Source organism: Ascaphus truei, chromosome 6, assembly GCF_040206685.1.
Source record: "Ascaphus truei isolate aAscTru1 chromosome 6, aAscTru1.hap1, whole genome shotgun sequence".
NCBI lineage: Eukaryota > Metazoa > Chordata > Amphibia > Anura > Ascaphidae > Ascaphus > Ascaphus truei.
Window position 1 is genome coordinate 132,844,180 of NC_134488.1, and position 6,654 is coordinate 132,850,833.

Sequence of the window (6,654 nt, forward strand, 5' to 3'; positions counted from 1 at the left end):
TAAGGAATCCCGCAGAAAGCGATCAGAGTGTTTTCCTTTGATAAATCTGATGCAATTCTTACACCCCGGCATTACCGCCGGCAAACGTCAGTAACAACTGCCACGCCTCCTGGGATTATATTTGTAATCATTTGGAATAAAGAAGGTTTATCAATAATTTGTGTTGCGATATACGCCTGTGAGCGGAACCTTCTCTGTTCCTTTGGGCGGTTGCTGTCAGTATCTCTTCCCATATGAAAGGATTGGACATGAAGTTCATGATACATATCCCTGAGTGACGCCTGTGTCACATATCCCTGAGTGACGCCTGTGTTACATATCCCTGAGTGACGCCTGTGTCACATATTCCAGAGTGATGCCTGTGTCACATATCCCTGAGTGACGCCTGTGTCACATATCCCTGAGTGACGCCTGTGTCACATATCCCTGAGTGACGCCTGTGTCACATATCCTTGAGTGACGCCTGTGTCACATATCCCTGAGTGACGCCTGTCACATATCCCTGAGTGACGCCTGTGTCACATATCCCTGAGTGACGCCTGTGTCACATATCCCTGAGTGACGCCTGTGTCACATATCCCTGAGTGAGGCCTGTGTCACATATCCCTGAGTGACGCCTGTGTCACATATCCCTGAGTGACGCCTGTGTCACATATCCCTGAGTGACGCCTGTATCACATATCCCTGAGTGACGCCTGTGTCACATATCCGAGTGAGGCCTGTGTCACATATCCCTGAGTGAGGCCTGTGTCACATATTCCTGAGTGACGCCTGTCACATATTCCTGAGTGACAACTGTGTCACATATTCCTGAGTGTCGCCTGTCACATATTCCTGAGTGACGCTGTGTCACATATTCCAGTGACACCTGTCCCATTCCTGAGTGACGCCTGTGTCACATATTCCTTAGTGACGCCTGTGTCACATATTCCTGAGTGATGCCTGATCTACAGCATGCTGCCTGGACAGGCATCTCTATAGCATCTTCCATCTGGCCACCTCTGCGGATCAGGCCACATTAGCTTTGCTGGCAGGGGGCTCAGGCCCCTTTACTCACCGGGCCCAGGGCAGGAGTCCCAGCTGTCCCCCCCTGTCGGTGGCCCTGGCCTCAGGCGAGGAGCACCTGCCTTGTGCAGCCAACTCAACATAGACAAACAAATTCTTCAAACACGTGTGTCTGTCATGGCCCTATTATAACACGTGTGTCTGTCATGGCCCTATTATAACACGTGTGTCTGTCATGGCCCTATTATAACACGTGTGTCTGTCATGGCCCTATTATAACACGTGTGTCTGTCATGGCCCTATTATAACACGTGTGTCTGTCATGGCCCTATTATAACACGTGTGTCTGTCATGGCCCTATTATAACACGTGTGTCTGTCATGGCCCTATTGCAGAGCCTACAAGTCGCTTCTCCGGGGGGTCCTTGGTTTCCAATCTGACAGACTTCATCATCCTAAGAAGACTTGCAAACAAAAATGTATTTATCCAAAACAGAAAATTGCTGGAGTATTTGACAATGAAACACGTGGTTTGGGGCAAAAGGGACAAAATAAAAGCAATTTGAATGGGAAAATCCTCCCAAATTTTGGTCTGTTAAGTACTACGCTATATATTGCCACTAGGTGGCAGCAGAGTGTGTGTGTGTGTGTGTGTGTGTGTGTGTGTGTGTATATACATAAATCACATCCACACAAGGGGGAGGGACCAGCAAAGATAACATTCCAATAGACACTGTTGTTAAGTATACCTTTTGCTTGCTTCATTCATTGTAACATCGCCGGAAGAAGAGATCAGTGTATCTCGAAAGCTCGCACAAATAAAGCATTTTGTTAGCCACAGAACGGTATCATCTATTTATTTTTTGATTATTATATATATATATATAACTCATGAATGCTTTTATTTCCCTTCTGTTTGTGAGTGTGCATTTTTATATATATACACACATATATATACACATACATATATATATATCTACAGAAAAAACAAACAAAAAACAGGCGCACTCATAGCGTATTAAGGTTTACAAATGATATGGGGTAGGATGTGTAAAATGCACACTCACAAACAGAAGGGAAATAAAAGCATTCATGAGTTATACTCAATCGCCAGCCCAGGTGCAGGATACAGCCGCTCCAGTAACACCGTCCGATGAGACGGAACACAGCAACACTGCAGTTCTACTCCACATGCTGGAGCAAGTGAGGAGTGTCTCTCTACTTCCAGCCCTTCGTCACTGCAATGAGCTCCTTGTAGCAGTCTTGCGAGAGCTTGTAACATCACTGGGCTTTCGGATAAGCTACGGCGATCCCCGCAAGGATATCGGGGGTATTGAGTACCAGACAATAAAAGTCCCATATGTCGGAGTGGCATATGAATAATAAAAAACTAGACAGTATATCATTAATCAGTCCCTACGCGTTTCATCGTGGTACAATTATTTCATGTGTCTGTCATGGCCCTATTATAACACGTGTCTGTCATGGCCCTATTATAACACGTGTCTGTCATGGCCCTATTATAACACGTGTCTGTCATGGCCCTATTATAACACGTGTCTGTCATGGCCCTATTATAACACGTGTCTGTCATGGCCCTATTATAACACGTGACTGTTATGGCCCTATTATAACACGTGTCTGTCATGGCCCTATTATAACACGTGTCTGTCATGGCCCTATTATAACACGTGACTGTCATGGCCCTATTATAACACGTGTCTGTCATGGCCCTATTATAACACGTGTCTGTCATGGCCCTATTATAACACGTGTCTGTCATGGCCCTATTATAACACGTGTCTGTCATGGCCCTATTATAACACGTGACTGTCATGGCCCTATTATAACACGTGTCTGTCATGGCCCTATTATAACACGTGTGTCTGTCATGGCCCTATTATAACACGTGTGCGGCGTGGAGGGCGAGGTCTCCGGCGTGGAGGCGAGTCTCCGGCGTGGAGGCGAGTCTCCGGCGTGGAGGCGACGCTCCGGCGTGGAGGCGACGCTGCGGCGTGGAGGCGAGTCTCCGGCGTGGAGGCGAGTCTCCGGCGTGGAGGCGAGTCTCAGGCGTGGAGGCGAGTCTCCGGCGTGGGGCGAGTCTCCGGCGTGGAGGCGAGTCTCCGGCGTGGGGGGCGATTCTCCGGCGTGGAGGCGAGTCTCCGGCATGTGGGCGAGTCTCCGGCGTGGAGGCGAGTCTCAGGCATGGAAGCGAGTCTCCGGCATGTGGGCGAGTCTCCGGCGCGGAGGCGACGCTCCGGCGTGGAGGCGAGTATCCGGCGTGGAGGCGAGTCTCCGGCGTGGAGGCGAGTCTCCGGCGTGGAGGCGAGTCTCCGGCGTGGAGGCGAGTCTCCGGCGTGGAGGCGAGTCCCCGGCGTGGGGGCGAGTCTCCGGCGTGGAGGCGAGTCTCAGGCGTGGAGGCGAGTCTCAGGCGTGGAGGCGAGTCTCCGGCGTGGAGGCGAGTCTCCGGCGTGGAGGCGACGCTCCGGCGTGGAGGCGAGTCCCCGGCGTGGAGGCGAGTCTCTGGCGTGGAGGCGAGTCTCCGGCGTGGAGGCGACGCTCCGGCGTGGAGGCGAGTCCCCGGCGTTGAGGCGAGTCCCCGGCGTGGAGGCGAGTCTCCGGCGTGGAGGCGACGCTCCGGCGTGGAGGCGAGTCCCGGCGTGGAGGCGAGTCTCCGGCGTGGAGGCGAGTCTCCGGCGTGGAGGCGAGTCTCCGGCGTGGGGGCGAGTCTCCGGCGTGGGGGCGAGTCTCTGGCGTGGAGGCGAGTCTCCGGCGTGGAGGCGAGTCTCCGGCGTGGGGCGAGTCTCCGGCGTGGAGGCGAGTCTCCGGCGTGGGGCGAGTCTCCGGCGTGGAGGCGACGCTCCGGCGTGGGGCGAGTCTCCGGCAGTGAATGTCGCCCCCCGGTCTCCCGCAGATATACAGATATGTGACTGCGTGACTTATTAACCCTTTGAGGCTTAAAAAAAACAGCTTAACTTCTGGCACACGCATTTGGACAATTTCTCAATTCTAATAGTAATTTCCCCTCATGACCAGTCCTGTTTGTACATTAACTTTCCAACACATTACAACCTGCTTCTATACCAGCGGTGTGGAACTCTAGTGCTCAAAGGCCACCAACAGGTCAGGTTTTCCAGATATCCCTGCTTCAGCACAGGTAACTAAATCAGTGTCTCAGTTGAAGATTGGACAACTGGTGTCCTGAAGGGCCACCAACAAGTCAAGTTTTCAGGATATCCTGCTTCAGCACAGGTGGCTCAATCAGTCTTTGATTGAGCCACTGATACAGCCCCCCCCCCCCCTCCCACCCTGTGCAGGCATCAGCTAAACAAATACAAAGCAAGCTACTGTATGATTCCAGAGGCAAGATAAGAGGGGGGGGAGAGGGGGTGAACAAGATACGAGGGGGGGGGGAGAGGAGGTGAACAAGATACGAGGGGGGGGGGGAGAGGAGGTGAACAAGATAAGAGGGGGGGAGAGGGGGTGAACAAGATAAGAGGGGGGGGGGAGGGGATGAACAAGATAAGAGGGGGGGAGAGGAGGTGAACAAGATAAGAGGGGGAGAGGAGTGAACAAGATAAGAGCGGGGGGGGGGGAGAGGGGGTGAACAAGATTAGATATGAGAGGGGGGGACAGAGAGAGGGGGGGACATAGAGAGAGGGGGGGACAGAGAGAGAGAGAAGGGGGGACAGAGACAGAGAGGGGGGCAGAGAGAGAGGGGGACAGAGAGAGAGAGAGGGGGGAGAGAGAGGGGGGGGGAGAGAGGGGGAGGAGAGAGAGGGGGGAGAGAGAGGGGGGGGGAGAGAGAGGGGGGGGGAGAGAGAGAGGGGGGGAGAGAGAGACGGGGGAGAAAGAGGGGGGGAGAGAGAGGGGGGAGAGAGAGACGGGGGAGAGAGAGGGGGGACAGAGTGAGAGGGGGGGGACAGAGTGAGAGGGGGGACAGAGTGAGAGGGGGGACAGAGAGGGGGGACAGAGAGAGAGGGGGGGGACAGAGAGAGAGGGGGGACAGAGAGAGAAGGGGGGACAGAGACAGAGAGGGGGGCAGAGAGAGAGGGGGACAGAGAGAGAGAGGGGGGAGAGAGAGAGAGGGGGGGAGAGAGAGGGGGGAGAGGGGGGGAGAGAGAGGGGGGGAGAGAGATGGGGGAGAGAGAGGGGGGGCGAGAGAGGGGGGAGAGAGAGACGGGGGAGAGAGAGGGGGGGAAGAGGAGAGAGGGGGGGGAGAGAGAGGGGGGGACAGAGTGAGAGGGGGGGGGGACAGAGTGAGAGGGGGGGGGACAGAGTGAGAGGGGGGGACAGAGTGACAGGGGGGACAGAGAGAGAGGGGGGACAGAGAGAGAGGGGGGGACAGAGAGAGAGAGAGGGGGGGCAGAGTGAGAGGGGGGGACAGAGTGAGAGGGGGGGACAGAGTGAGAGGGGGGACAGAGAGAGGGGGGGACAGAGAGAGAGGGGGGGGACAGAGAGAGAGGGGGGACAGAGAGAGAAGGGGGGACAGAGACAGAGAGGGGGGGCAGAGAGAGAGACGGGGGAGAGAGAGGGGGGGACAGAGTGAGAGGGGGGGGACAGAGTGAGAGGGGGGGACAGAGTGAGAGGGGGGACAGTGAGAGGGGGGACAGAGAGAGGGGGGGACAGAGAGAGAGGGGGGGGACAGAGAGAGAGGGGGGACAGAGAGAGAAGGGGGGACAGAGACAGAGAGGGGGGCAGAGAGAGAGGGGGACAGAGAGAGAGAGGGGGGAGAGAGAGAGAGGGGGGGGAGAGAGAGGGGGGGAGAGGGGGGGGAGAGAGAGGGGGGGAGAGAGATGAGGGGGGGCGAGAGAGGGGGGAAAGAGAGACGGGGGAGAGAGAGGGGGGAGAGAGAGGGGGGGAGAGAGAGGGGGGGACAGAGTGAGAGGGGGGGGGGACAGAGTGAGAGGGGGGGGACAGAGTGAGAGGGGGGGGACAGAGTGAGAGGGGGGGGACAGAGTGACAGGGGGGACAGAGAGAGAGGGGGACAGAGAGAGAGGGGGGGACAGAGAGAGAGAGAGGGGGGGCAGAGAGAGAGGGGGGACAGAGAGAGAGAGGGGGGAGGGAGAGAGAGGGGAGGGAGGGAGAAAGAGACAGTGAGGTGAAGAGAAGTTGAGATAGGGAGAGCAAGAGAAAGAGATGTAGAAAGAGAGAAAGAGAAAGGGAGAGAAATAGGGAAGGTTAAGAGAAGTTGAGAGAAGAGAAGCAGAAGAAGAAGAAGGAACAGAGAGATACAGAGGAAGAGAGAAACAGGGAAGGTGAAGAGACGTTGACAGAGAGGGAGGGGAGAGATAGCGGAGAGCTGATGGAAAGGGAAGGAGGAGAGAGAGTGACTAGGAGGAGAGAGAGTGACTAGGCGGAGAGAGAGTGACTAAGAGCAGAAAGCAGCAGTAAGAAATTAAAGAGTGAGAGAGAACACGGGAGGTCAGTGGGAAGAAAGTGAGAAGTGACCGAGGGAGCTGAGAACTACTGCTCCCCTCAGTGCTGCTGCTCCCCCTCCTCAGTGCTGCTGCTCCCCCCCTCCTCAGTGCTGCTGCTCCCCTCCCCAGTGCTACTGCTCCCCTCCCCAGTGCTGCTGCTCCCCTCCTCAGTGCTGCTGCTCCCCCATCCTCAGTGCTGCTGCTCCCCCCTCCTCAGTGCTGCTGCTCCC